Source organism: Bos javanicus, chromosome 8 (genome assembly GCF_032452875.1).
Source record: "Bos javanicus breed banteng chromosome 8, ARS-OSU_banteng_1.0, whole genome shotgun sequence".
Lineage (NCBI taxonomy): Eukaryota > Metazoa > Chordata > Mammalia > Artiodactyla > Bovidae > Bos > Bos javanicus.
In genome coordinates, this window is record NC_083875.1 from 91,852,603 (window position 1) to 91,866,798 (window position 14,196).

The window sequence follows — 14,196 nt, forward strand, 5'->3', positions numbered from 1 at the left end:
CCAGGGTCCTAGCAAGGTCACAAAACCAAAAACTATTAAAAATATTCAAATTTATTCATGTTTCTCAAGGGACATTAACGAAGATCAGGCTTATAACTACAGCGGCACTTCTTTAAATATCCTTTTGTTTTTATCTTATACCCATGAACTTCCCTGGTGGCTCAGAGGTTAAAGCGTCTGCTCATGATGTGGGAGACCCGGGTTCAATCCCTGGGTTGGGAAGATCCCCTGGAGAAGGAAATGGCAACCCGCTCCAGTACTCTTGCCTGGAGAATCCCATGGACGGAGGAACCTGGTAGGCTACAGTCCATGGGGTCGCAAAGAGTCGGACACGACTGAGCGACCACTTCACTTCACTTCACTTCATGAGCTTTAGAGTCACTGTCACAAACTCTCCATCTTCACTCTCCTCCAAAGCTCTCCCACACACTTCTGGAGACAGAAACTTCTCTGTCCCCCTTCCCTTGAGTGTGTGTGCTCAGCTGTTCAGCTGTGTCCAACTCATTGCAACTCCATGGACTGTAACTTGCCAGGCTCTTCTGTCCATGGAATATTCCTTGTGCCCACCCACATTTCTTCCCCACAGGAAACAGAAGTCAAAACTTCTGTTCTTGATCACCAGCTACAGTACTCTAGAAAATGGCTGGAGGACATAGGGGCTTTTTGCCTCTGTTTCTCAGTAATTCTTTACAGAATAGAGTGCTCTGAAAAATGTGGTTGTTTTCACAGTCTGGCTGGTTTTCTCGAAAAATCCTCTTGGAGAGTTCTTTAAGAATAAATGTTCAAGTTTATTATTGGACTGAAATTTTCTTGGTTATGCTGTAGAACCATCAAATACAATGATGTAATATATTGCCTGTAGGAAGGGCACTCACACTTAGTATGAGACTGGGGGAAGGTGTTGCCTATATATGTCATGTTATTATTATATGTCCTCATAAGCGAATAAACTTGCCTTCTTGATGTACGTATTTATCTTATGATTCTGGTTAAACTGTCTCATTCTGAGAGACAAATCTGTCCTGAGTCTGTAAACAAAATCCAGTTTCTGATCCTGAGGGGTTGTGGTTCAAATATATGCTGGGAGAAATTTACCCTGTGAGGTCTGTAGTCTTGTTCCCTTAATCCCTATGATAAACCCAAACATATCCATCTAGCTGAAAAAGTGCTTCTAAATAGTATTATCTGTGTGATGCCATGGACTGTAGCCTACCAGGCTCCTCTGTCCATGGGATTTTCCAGGCAATAGTACTGGACTGTATTTCCATTTCCTTCTCCAGGGGATCTTCCCAATGCAGGGATCGAACCCGGGTCTCCCGCATTATAGACAGACGCTTTACCGTCTGAGCCACCAGGGAAGTCCAGTATTATCTGGAGAGTTGTGCATTTTGCTTTTCTCATGTACCATTGCATCTTGAGCATTTTCCTAAAGCACCGAATATTCTTTGAGAACACAATTATAATGGGTGTTTAATTTTCCAGAATATAGATATGTCTTTATTTATTTAACCAATTTTTCTGCTTTGGAAATCTGGGTTGTTTCTAGTTTATTAGCCATAATTATAAAAAGAGATGCAGTGAATATTTTACACTTAAAAGTTTTTTTTATACATTTCTGTTATTTCCTTAAGATAAGTTCCTAGAACTGGAAATACTAGAATCAAACTGGATGAATACTGTGGTCAACTTCACATTGTTTCCAATACCCATTTTCCCCTTCTTCTAAAATAACAGAGTATTAGCAGAGTAAAAGGCTGCTTGGCTAAAGGTATTTCCCAGTCAGCCTCATAGCTAGACGTGGCTGTATGACTAAGTTCTGGCTGATGGGATTTGAGTTTAGTGATGAAGGCCCATAAAAGAATTGTGCTTCCAGGACTTTCCGGGTGGTCCAGTGGCTAAGATTCCACATTCCCAATGCAGGGGGCTCAAGTCTGATACCTGGTTAGGGAACTAGATCCCACATACTGCAATTAAGTTTTCCCATGCTGCAACTAAAGATCCTGCATGCCTCAATTAAGACCTAGTCCAGCCAAATAAATAAATAAATGTTAAGAAAGAAAGAATTGTGCTTCACTTTCCTGGTCTTTCTCCAGCTCTTCATGGGCTGGAAGATGAAAGACACTGAAGCAGCCAAATTGAACCCACAAGTGGAAGTCATGTGTTGAAGACAGCAGCAGGGCCAGCTACAATTTGTGGGGCCCAATGCAAAATGAACCTTCAAGCCTTCTTGTTCAAAAAAAAAGGTGGGGGGATTGCCATTAAATATAGTAAAATTTATAGTTTTCTCATCTTTCCATGCTCTTTCTTCCCGCATTTTTTTGCTATATAGTTTTCTGCTAAGTAAACTTAAAACTTAGATCATTAACATGAATTTTACCATTCATTATATTGTGCGATGTCTGTCCATTTATAAATGCAAATATAAGAACATTTAACTCATGTGCAGAATCACCAAAATTATATGATTTGTATTTTGTAATTCATTCAAGCATATATACCTCATTCTTATCAGAAGAGTATAAATGCTGCACAAAACTGATTTAAATGTTTTTGTTTCACTTCTTCATACATATTCTATCAACACTCTATCCTCAGGTTATTGATGAGTAAGGAAAGACTGAAAGGAAAAAAACTTTCCCTTTCTTTCTATGCTATCATTTTCAAGGTAAGTGACTTGTTAATACATGGAAGTAACGCAAGTAAGGAAAGATTCCTTGTTGTTTGTGTTTCTTAGAGTATTATTATCTTCTTTCTGGATTAGTAGTAAGTTCTAGTTTAAATGGAGAGCATGTCCTCCCAGGACTCCCAGGACTGCCAGTCCCCTTCCTCACTTCCTTTCTTAGTCATCAACATAACATATTGTACTCACTTTGAGTTTCACTAAACTTCCATGCACTGTGGGTCCACTGGAATTCTGGGTTCGTGGAGCACTGCCAACATGACATGCAAATGGAGTGCAGGAATGGCAGACACGGATTGTGTATTCCTCTGCTCACTTGCATGTTCCATTGTTGCACTGGACTTTACTTTTAAAACACAGGTTCAAAGATAAAATTAGTAAGACTTTCAAGATGGTAACAGCAGCCCATTAAACCAAGCTCTGGGCCCTTCTGAACATGGGGCTCTGTGGAACTGCACAGATTGAATAGTCAGACCTGGACGGCCTACCTGCTGGATGTTGAGACTGAAACACACTTCTACCCAGTTTAAGCTGTTGCATTTTGGGGTCTCTTTTGTTTCACTTTGTACCCTGACTCACGCAAACACTTTTAGTTATCAAAAATATCCCTTCCTACAATCTGGGGACTACGTGCTACAATGAGTACTCTAAGTCATACTTTTAATATTTTTGAAATTGGAGTGAATCTTATAATAAGTGTACTTTTAATATATTTATTTTACTTTTTCCCCCTAAAAAAGTCATTAAAAGCTAGATATTTAGTGTTTTATAATTGAAAGTGAAAGTGAAGTCATTCAGTCGTGTCCGACTCTTTGAGACCCCATAGACTGTAGTCTAACACACTCCTCTGTCCATGGGATTTTCCAGGCACGGGTACTGGAGTGGGTTGCCATTTCCTTCTCCAGAGGATCTTCCCGACCCAGGGATTGAACCCAGGTCTCCCACATTGTAGGCAGACACTTTAACCTCTGAGTCACCAGGGAAGTTTTATAATTGAGGACATCTTCAAATCAAAGAGAGAGTATATTCATGTAACTCATTAATAGAACTTTAGATTCATAAAATATTTTAGCATTAAAGATCAGATGATCCAGAAGATTCTAAAGACTTAAAAAAATTTTTTTTCCTTTAAACCGGTCATTTTTTTTTTTTTTTTAAACCGGTCATTTTTTGAAATAAGTCTTTAGAGAGACTATATATAGTTGTTGTTCAGTTGCTAAGTTGTGTCTGACCCTTTGGAACCCCCTGGACTTCATCACACCATGCTCCCCTGTCCTTCATTCTCTCCTGGAGTTTGCTCAAATCCATGTCCATTGAAACTGTATATAGACAGATAAAAGTGCAGTGGGATGATAGGCAACCCAGAACATCCACCCGTCCTCCCTGCTGACCTACAGTAAAAGGAACCGTTAGAGAGCAGTCTGAAACAAATGGAAAGACGCCAAGCCAATTCTTTCATCTTTGGCTGGTGCAAAGCACTAAGCAAATCTTTTAAAAATAACGACTTTATTGAGATATAATTGGCTTATAATAAACTTCACATTTGTAAAGTATAACAGTTGATGTCTTGACATGTTATTACACCCTTATGTTTTCACACATATGAAAACATCACTGCAATCAAGATATTGAACGTATATTTACATTACCCCTGAAAGTTTATTTTTTAAATTTTATAAGCCCCACCCCATCTCCAGGCAAAACTTACTTGCTTCCTGTCACTATAGAGATTAGTTTGCATTTTCTAAAGTTTTACATAAATGGCATCATTCAATATGTACCAATTTTTGGGGGGGCCTAGCTTCTTTCATTCAGCATAATTATTTTGAAATTCATCCATATCCATCCTTTTCATTGCTGAGTAGTATTCCATGCGCTGCTGATGGACATCTGAGTGGCTTCCATTTTTAACCACTGCAAAATAAAGCTCTATAAATATTCATGTATAGGTCTTAAAGTAAATGTATGTTTTCACTTTTCTTGGAATACCTAGGAGTGGAATGGCTAGATCTGATCAAATAGTATGTATATGTAACTTTTCAAGAAACTTCCCACTTGTTCTTCAAAATGACTGTAGCATTTTATCTTCCCAACATGAGTGTATGAGAGTCTAGTTGCTCTGTGTCCTCACCAACAGTTGGTGTAGTCATTAAAAATGTTTTTAACTATTCTATTGGGTGTATGACAGTATCTCATTGTAGTTTTAATTTGTATTTATCCAATGACTAATAATGTTGAGCATCTTTGTTGTGTTTGCCATCTTCTGTGGTGGAGTATCTGTGTCACTGCTTATAAATCTTTCAACTGTTTCAGTTTTTTTTTTTTTTCCTTGTAAGCTTTACACTCCTTATAAAGTTTCTGCCATAATAAGAATGCTTTGAGGCAGTTTATACTGTCTATTCTAAAATTTTGTTGATAAAACTGTTAGATAAACAGGACTATTAGTTAGAAACAAAGAAGATCCATGTTAACAGAGAGCTATCCAAATGGGCTGATATTTATGGCATCCACAGAGATGATTCACACTTATTCAAGCTGGCAGAAGTGAAAGTAAGTGGGGAAATGATGGCATAGAATTGGGAGACAGTGGGAAAGACTGAGAAGAATCGGCTAGGCAGGGCAAGATTGGTTTTGCTCCATCCAGTCTCTACTCCCACATGTGCCCCAAATTTATATCGTGGTCAACTCTTTGCAGTCCTTCCCCTCGCCTCCCAAAGGGTTTTTTTTTTTTTATTTCATTATTATGGATGAACCTTTGTTCCTTTATAGCAAATATGTTAAGAAGATGGGAAGCCTAGTTCAGCAGAGGAAACTAGCTATAGGCTATCCTTTGTGGTAAGGCTGCCAAGAATTCTCAGCCATGGGCCACTTGATCAGAAACCCATGTATAAGCAAAAGAAAGTTTATCCATATGCCAGTGTTAACATCTAGCAAGTTTTGTATTTTTAAAAAAGTGACTTCATACAAAAGCACAGTAATAAGTCTAGAGTTTGACCTTGTCTCTCTAGCAAGCAGGTAGGGTGAGAACACTGACCTAGACTACAGTTCTGAATATAGTTTGTAACGGAGTGTAACGGGTGTGACTAGGGGTAAAGGATTGAAGGGCCTGGGCAGAGGCAGAAGTGAAGATAACAATCACGGTGAACAGGAGAGAAGAGCTAGTCATGTAAGAGAGGAAGAGGAGATAGACAACTTTCAGCCAACTCTCCTCCTGTTTCCACTTTGGCCTGTAGGAAAGAGGGCACTTTTGCTGCTCCCATACTGTCTGTATATCCTTCTGACTAGCTTCTTTCTGAGGGAGGAGGAATTCCACAAATACTCAAAGTACAGGGCAATTACCAAACCACATTTAATAAGAGGATGGAGTCTCTAAGCTGGTGTTCCCTCGTCTGCAATTACAGTCCCTTATTTCAGTACATTGGGCAGAGTCTGCCCATTCTCTCTTCTACACATGGGATCTGCATCAATTGCCCCTGGTCTGTTCCAGACCTTTCCACAAACTCTGAGTGATGGAAATGATGGAAGCTTCTTTAGGATTCTAGGCCTAAACAGCATAAACTGATTTGGCTTGACAAAGATCTCTGTACTGGGAGACAATTGGGTGCCTATTAGGTCATAAAGGTTATTTTGGGACTTTTCTGGTGGTCTGGTGGTTAAGACTCTTCACTTCCACTGCAGGGGAGTGCAGGCTCAATCCCTGGTCAGGGAACTAAGTTCCCACATGCCATGCAGCATGGCCAAAAAATGTTACTTTATCCATTTGGTTATTGTTCTCATGGGCATATTCCTCAATTAGGAATCCCTGAAGAGGTTTGAGTGGTAGGATTTCAGCCCCTAAACTGTAACTGACATTTCTATAATTAATCCTCAAGAAAGTCCCCAACCAAGTGGGGCCCAAGAAAAGCACAATAGTACCTGAGACAAAAGGACTACAACGAGGGTCAAGGTGACAGGATAAATAAAGTGGAAAGAGACATGTATATATATATAACCAAATCATTTTGCTGTATACCTGAAACTAACACAACATTGTTAATCAACTATACACCAATACAAAATAAAATAAAAAAATAATTTAAAAATAGAGGGGAAAGAAAAGAAAATGGAAACAGGCTCCTTTGAGCTTCATCTGTGGGTAGAGAAGAAATCATCATTCAGCTATCCACCTACCTACCCATCCATCCATCCACTCATCAACACATTTCTGAGTTCTAGGCACCAAGCTGGGACATTATGATACAGCAGCAAACAAGTTGAACACTGTCTGAGGGAGGATTAGGGAAAAAGGTGGGAGAATGTATGTGAATTTGTCATAAAAGAAAAAAAAGTTAGAATGAGAGATCTCACAGCATTGCCCCCACAATCGTGGACTTGTTGAAGCTCCTGTAGAAAGAGAAATTAGAGGTAAACAGTGGAGCTGATACTCATAAGCTAATTTTGGAGACTCTGGGCATAAGAAGTACGGATTTGAGGATCAGGTGACAAAACAGCATAGAACTGGAGAAGGGTCATTGTTTCCATGTTTTCCAAGAATCCAGCACTGACCTGTAAAGCAGATATTCCCAACATTCACCAAAATCTGTTCTCTTCCCTTTTATATATTGATATAGAAGACTTCTCTGCACTTTTTGGACCTCTTGCAGCTGAGTGGCTCAGGCCATATGCAGTCTACAGCAGAGAACACCTGGTGAGTACCATTCAGTCCTTTATCTGGTGAGTGTCCCTGTAAGCCTGCTTGGTTGATCAGAGAGGTTTCCTGCTCCTAATGGAGCAGCTACAGGACTGTGGAGTCCTCAGTCTAAATTGCTAGGTTTCTATAAGCGAAATAGTTCCCCTGAAGGGTGCCCAGATCTTTATTAGATTTTGTGGTATTGAGAAATAAAACCCTTGTCGTCGCAAGCCACTGACTGAGACGTTGGCTTTTGTCCTTGCTATGCCAGTTTCGCCTCGCCTGGAAAACTGAGAGTTTGCTGAACACTAAGAAATAGTAACCTTAGCACAGGTACTGATGTTCCCGAAATGGTTATCATGAGCAGGGACAAGAGAGATGCCCTTTAGAGTTACTTTGTGGAGCCAGAATAGGAGAGGAAAGACCAGACAGATGATCTGTGATGACTGTGGTTAGCAAACTTCTTTGAGAACACATAGTTGTAAGCTTTCTCCTTGGAGATTCCCAGAAATATTTGAATGAGATTTTTGAGGGGTAGAGAAGAGTGTGTCAACAAAGGAAAATATGCATTATTTGATATTAAATGACTACATTAGTGTCACTAGGTGAGACCTGGTGTCTCTAGGTATTAATTGACTGAGTTGTGGGATATCTTGTGTTGGAGAGGGTTTGCAATTCCAGTTCTAGCTGGTAGAGCTGACTGCATTCTTATCTTTGTCCTTCTTCCTTGAAGAGTAAACTCCCAAACATTGTTCACATCACTAGAAACTTTGGGATCCTCCTAGGATTCATGTTGGACTTACCTCCAAACTTTCAAGGATAATGAACTCTCTTGGTAAACATAATGTGATTTCAATTTCATTGTTTTCTCTTGAATCTGAGTACAAACAGGAAAACATTTCGAATGCAGATGTATTAAGGTTTGCACGCCAAAGAAGGCTTCAGAAATTTACAGCATGGTCTGTATTGTGCATTAAAATTCATGAGACCACTTTACAAAATTGTGAATCTTGAAAAAAATTCAAAGCTCTTCATGTGCCCTAAATCAATAATTTCAGGACAGTTCAACAACAGATTGAAAGCGTAGTTTTCAGTAGTCAATGGCTAATCCCCATATCCAATTTGAGTTTAACTATCTATACTTCTTTGAAAGTAGCAACAACAATCTTATTGTTTCCATGATGTTTCATGCACAGTTGCTCAGGAAGAAAATGCAATCTTATGGGCCTCTAGGAATTGGAGAAGCTTCTCCAAGCCTGTAATGCCTTTAACTAATTAATCCTATAATTAATCCTGTAGCACTATATTTTTGAAAGGTTCCTATGACCTAACCATATGATTATACAGTTAAATAAATCTAATCTAAATAAATCTACATGTTGCTTTGATTTCTAAATACCATATAAAGTGGCACGATCAGGAAGAATACTAAACACTTTGATTACTTCCCCCCAGGGTCACTGTTCACATTTTGCCTATGAGCTATCCATATAGATCTACTTCCTTGCTGTCAAAGATCTCTTCTTATTTGGATGGTGAGTAGAACCCTTCAGGTCAGGAAAGACAGGGCCTCACACAAACCACAAGGGAATAAATTGTGGTTGGGCTTTTCCGATTTATTTCCCTTTGCCTCTGATTGGTCTAGGAATGTGCCTATGGCCCATACTGGCAGATGAAACAAAAGGAGAGGTCAGTTGGGAGACTTCCTGTAATTGTTCTTCCCAGGGAAAAAAAAAAAAAACACCCACAGAAATTCACATGAAGAAAGCATTTTACCTCAGCCTTTCCTTTCTGCTTTGAATGTGGACTTGATCTTAGAAGCTGCAATAGCCATAAAGTGGCAAAAGGTGGCAGAACAAGACAGAGGAGAGTCTGGGTCCTTAATGACATCATTGCACTGCTGACTGACTTCTTAGGTGAGAAAATTTAACATCACTACTTTTGCCTGGAAAATCCCATGGAAGGAGGAGCCTGGTAGGCTGCAGTCCATGGGGTCGCTAAGAGTCAGACACGACTGAGCGACTTCACTTTCACTTTTCACTTTCATGCATTGGAGAAGGAAATGGCAACCCACTCCAGTATTCTTGCCTGGAGAATCCCAGGGACGGGGAAGCCTGGTGGGCTGCTGTCTATGGGGTCGCACAGAGTCGGACACGACTGAAGTGTCTTAGCAGCAGCAGCATTGCTTAAGGAAGGCCCTGGGAGACTGGATTCTGTTATTTGCTGCTGAATGCATCCTAATGCTACAACCATCCCAAGCTGAAACCAACCTGCAAAATTCACAACACAATTTCCAGACCTAAGTTAAAGAAAGTGAAAGTGAAGTGGCTCAGCCTTGTTGAGCCTGTTGAACCCCATCGACTGTAGCCTGCCAGATTCTTCCACCTATGGGATTTTCCAGGCAAGAATATTGGAGTGGGTTGCCATTTCCTTCTCCAGGGGATCTTCCTGACCCAAGGATCGAAGCTCGGTCTCCCAGAAAGCATCCCAAACATCTTTTTCAGAGAAGTAGAGTGATAATAGCATTTTTCCAGTTCATTTGAGGTGTCTGATCTTTGGCAAATAAAATCAGAATTTTCATTTGCAAACCAAACTTATTGTCAAGTGACTAGAAATTACTAGTGGATGCTTTCTAACTAGGAATTACATTTGCTGAAAACTCAGGTCTTTCTCTTATTGTTTTGTTATCCTGCTTTGTTTATTCATACGGGGGAATCCTTGGAGGTAAGGATTAGAGTTGCTGAAGAGTTATGAACCATGACTGTGAGTTAACAAATATCCCATTGTTTGTGGAAGAGCACTTTGATCAGCAGCCTTACAGCTGGATCGACAACTTTGGTCAATATTGTTTCAATGTGAATCGACAGAAATTAGTTTTAATGAGGACAAGCAGAAGAAATGTTTGGCCCTCAGTCAAATATTCTTCATAGTTGAAAGAAGGGCGCTTACTCTCTTCTGGTGGGTGAGGAAGTCACCCACCTATGAGGGCAGAAAGCTCTAGGAGACTGGATCTAACGTGCAGTTAGCTGTGGAGAATATAAGCATTGGAAAGAACAGACTTTGCAAAAGAGACCCAAAGGCTACAAGCCTTGGCAAGGCAATGTTGGTTTTCACCTTGAGAGACTAATGACAGTTGTGACCCTCAGAGTCCTCTTTATGTGAGGATCAACAAGCTTTGGTCACCAAGGTGAGATAGTAAAACATTTGGGGTGAGGTTGTGAGGTTTTCTTTCTCTTTTTTTGGCTGCATGACATGGGAATCTTAGTTCCTGACCAGTGTTGGAACTCATGCCCACTGCAGTGAAAGCACAGAGTGCTGGGGAAGTCCCTGGAATGAGATGTTTCCTTGATTCTTTTTTGAGGTAAGGGCAAGTTGCTGCCAAGAAGGTGTGTCACCTCTGGGCAAGCACAGTTCTTTCTTTGGAAGTCAATTTTATTCGGTTTCAGAAAAAAGACCTCACATGAATTTGGATTAGAAAATAGGATATCAAGAGACTTGTTTTCCTAGAAATGAAAGAAAAAGAAATAACCCTTGAAGGATAATTTTCTGAATCTTCCTCTTACATCAAAAGATACATATCTTATCCCCACAGCACCTTCTCCAAGAGTCAACTCACCCTCCTTAAATTCTTCTTAGCTGGGACAAGCCAATTCCCTTCACCCACACCTCTCATTTTTTTCTGTAAATAAATGTTTATGTAAAACATTTCCTTTGTTAGTTGGAGACTTATTCGGTGGATCACGTTGTGCTCAGCAAAAGTGGTTGCAGAAGAGCTGAGGAAGTTGGAGTAACTTAGACCTCTGGCGTTTTGGGGTGATTTATAGACAGTATCCTATAACCCCACCATCCCAGACTCACCTTACTATACTAGCTGCTCCCTTGGATGCCAAGGTCCTGAAAAGAAGAAAGCTGTCTTACTCACTCATCGTTGGGTCTCTAGCACTAGGCATAGTCCCTGTCACCCTGTAGGCACTCAATAAGTGCAAATTAATATATGAGACTTGGTGTCTTTTAAAAAACAAAATTTCTTGTGTTAAAGGGCTCCTCAGACACCATTCAGAATTTAATGTGTCTACCTTAGTGTGAGGACTAATGTTTAAGTGTGACAATAAGGGGTTCATTTGGCTGAAACAGTTCTTGTCTTCCATTGGCTGGTGTTAACTGGTATCTGGAATCAAGATTGCCTGGAGAAATATCAATAACCTCAGACATGCAGATGACACCACCCTTATGGAAGAAAGTGAAGAAGAACTAAAGAGCCTCTGGATGAAAGTGAAAAAGAAGAGTGAAAAAGTTGGCTTAAAACTCAACATTCACAAAACTAATGGCATCCAGTTCCATCACTTCACGGCAAATAGATGGGGAAACAACGGAAATGGTGAGAGACTATTTTTTTGGGCTCCAAAATCCTGCAGATGGTGACTGCAGCCATAAAATTAAAAGACCTTATTCTTTGGAAAAAAAGTTATGACCAACCTAGACAGCATATTAAAAAGCAGAGACATTACTTTACCAACAAAGGTCTGTGTAGTCAAAGCTATGGTTTTTCCAGTAGTCAGGTATGGATGTGAGAGCTGGACTGTAAAGAAAGCTGAACACTGAAGAATTGATGTTTTTGAACTGTGGTGTTGGAGAAGACTCTTGAGAGTCCCCTGGACTTCAAGGAGATCCAACCAGTCCATCCTAAAGGAAGTCAGTCCTGAATATTCATTGGAAGGACTGATGCTGAAGCTGAAACTCCAATACTTTGGCCATTTGATTCGAAGAACCAACTCAATGGAAAAGACACTGATGCTGGGAATGATTGAAGGCAAGAGAAGGGGATGACAGAGGATGAGACGGTTGGATGGTATCACCGATGTGATGGACATGAGTTTGAGAAGGCTCTGGGAGTTGGTGATGGACAGGGGAGCCTGGCGTGCTGCAGTCCATGGGGTTGCAAAGAGTTGGATACAACTGAGTGACTGAATTGAACTGAACAGGCATCTGAAAAAAAAAAAAAAACATGATTCTAACCTCTTCAAAGCCTTTTCTCTTTCAGATTCACCACTGTGTTTCTGCAGATTGGGGCATTTATGCTAATAGTTCAGCTAGACTGAAAAAGAAAAAAAGCTTGAGTCAACTGAATACTGCTAATATGATTTAGGCATTTATTAAGTTGGGGATAAACAGCTAAATTTAGATTTACTTATGATTAATTTGTTTGGCATAGCTCCTTATATAATAATACATGAACTACAATTTTGAATGTGAAGATACATACCATTGTTTAGTATCTTTTAAAATATGGTTGCTCTTTCCTTTTCTTGTTCAAAAGAGGGAGAGTATTCCATGTGTACGTTACAGGAAGAAGATGTAATCCTACTGCTCCTTTATCGCAAACCTCTCTGGAGGGGGAGCTAGACAGAAGCCAAGCTGCTTTTGCTGGTTATGGCTTCTGGTTGTGTACGTATTGCGGCTGGACAGGGGTTTGGTAAAAGACAAGAGTAACTGTCCAAACATGTTGCTGGAAAGCAATCTACACGCAACTTGTTGACTTCTGTTTCAGGTCTCCCAATCACAACAGTGCCAGGGTTTACATTTTTTTCTAGATAAAAGCAAATAGAGGTTAGACAAAATTCTTTGTCTAACATGTTGCCAGTGCACGAATTTTGCAGAGGACTCAACTTGTTCAGATTTAAACAAAGCTACACTAACAAAACATAAAAAACACCCAAGTTGTGTACCGGAAAAAATGATCCTTAAAGTTTCCTGCTCCTCCTATCAAGCCTCTAGGGAAAGTTTACCTCTCTATACTTGGCTTGTGTTAAGTCATATAATGCTTTGCCAAAGCCCACCCCTATCATGCAGAGCTACATGGTTGACTTAAACCATCTCACCACTTACTGAAAGAACTTGAGAAGAGTTCACTGGCACTGGTGGTGATCTTTCCTTCATTCTCTTTCCAGCCTCTTGCCTATAAGTCCTAGAATAGGTTGTAGAGCCACCATGGGTGGTATGCACGTCTAGATGATTCCCACTGGTAATACCAGGAAGATGCAGCAGTTGAAACCTGAAAGAGAAAACCCATCCCTCCCCTAAGAATAACACGTAGGGAGGATCCCCCTCCAAACACACATGACCCCCAACACACACACTGAAACTAAAACTCTAATAACAACAAAGGAAAAAGTAGCTATGTGGTGCTGTAGAAAGTTCCTTTTTGCATTTGCCATTCTCTTTGCCTGGAATGCAAGTAGAAAATTTTTTCAGGAGTCAAAATTGTACATCGCAACCAGTCCTCACTACCTGGATCCTCTTTGCTCCTCCCTAATTTTCTTCCTTAGTCCCATTTCTCTTCCTTTCAGTATTCTTCTTTTCTGTATGCATTTCCACTGTGGATCCCTTTACTCTTTTCCTCCCTTCCTTCCTTCCCCCACTACCCCCATTTCTCTCTCTCTCATTCATTTCCTACTATGTGTTAGGTATTGTTCCAGGTTCAAGGGATAGAGCAATGAATGAAACCTAGAAGACTCCTGATATTGTGGCACTTATATTCTGTAGGGGGGTGGGGAGGATGGAGGGGGAAAAAAAGACAAAATAATAAATTTCAGGTAATAAGAGCTTCAAAGGGAATCAAACTGCATAAAGTGATAGATGACCTGGGGGTTGGGAAGGGATAAGAATGCTTTAGATGGGATGAAAAGTCTGTTGGGGGAGGAGGGGTTAAATTTTAATTGAGATCTGTATACAGGAAAGATTCAGCTAAGAGACAAGCATTCCAGATACAGAAAATGGCAGTGCAAAGTCCCTCTGTGGTAAGAACCAATGTAACAAGTCCAAAGAAGTGAAAGAGAGCAGGTGTGAC

The 14,196-nt window shown here is 40.3% G+C and overlaps 2 protein-coding genes across 5 annotated transcripts in view; both read right to left on the bottom strand.

The window, feature by feature from the left end:
- ALDOB (aldolase, fructose-bisphosphate B) overlaps positions 1–14,196 on the bottom strand; it is an 88,834-nt gene that overhangs the window by 35,873 nt on the left and 38,765 nt on the right. The window lies entirely within an intron of this gene.
- The window catches only part of PGAP4 (post-GPI attachment to proteins GalNAc transferase 4), a 48,798-nt gene continuing 38,769 nt past the window's right edge, over positions 4,168–14,196 (bottom strand). For 2 of the 3 annotated variants that reach the window (XR_009738190.1, XR_009738189.1), the window contains 2 exons: positions 13,236–13,401; positions 4,168–12,335 (listed from right to left, as the gene is read on the bottom strand). The gene's annotated coding sequence lies outside the window, so the exon portion shown is untranslated. The remainder of the gene's footprint in view (positions 12,336–13,235; positions 13,402–14,196) is intronic. The other variant, XR_009738191.1, reaches the window with a different exon arrangement.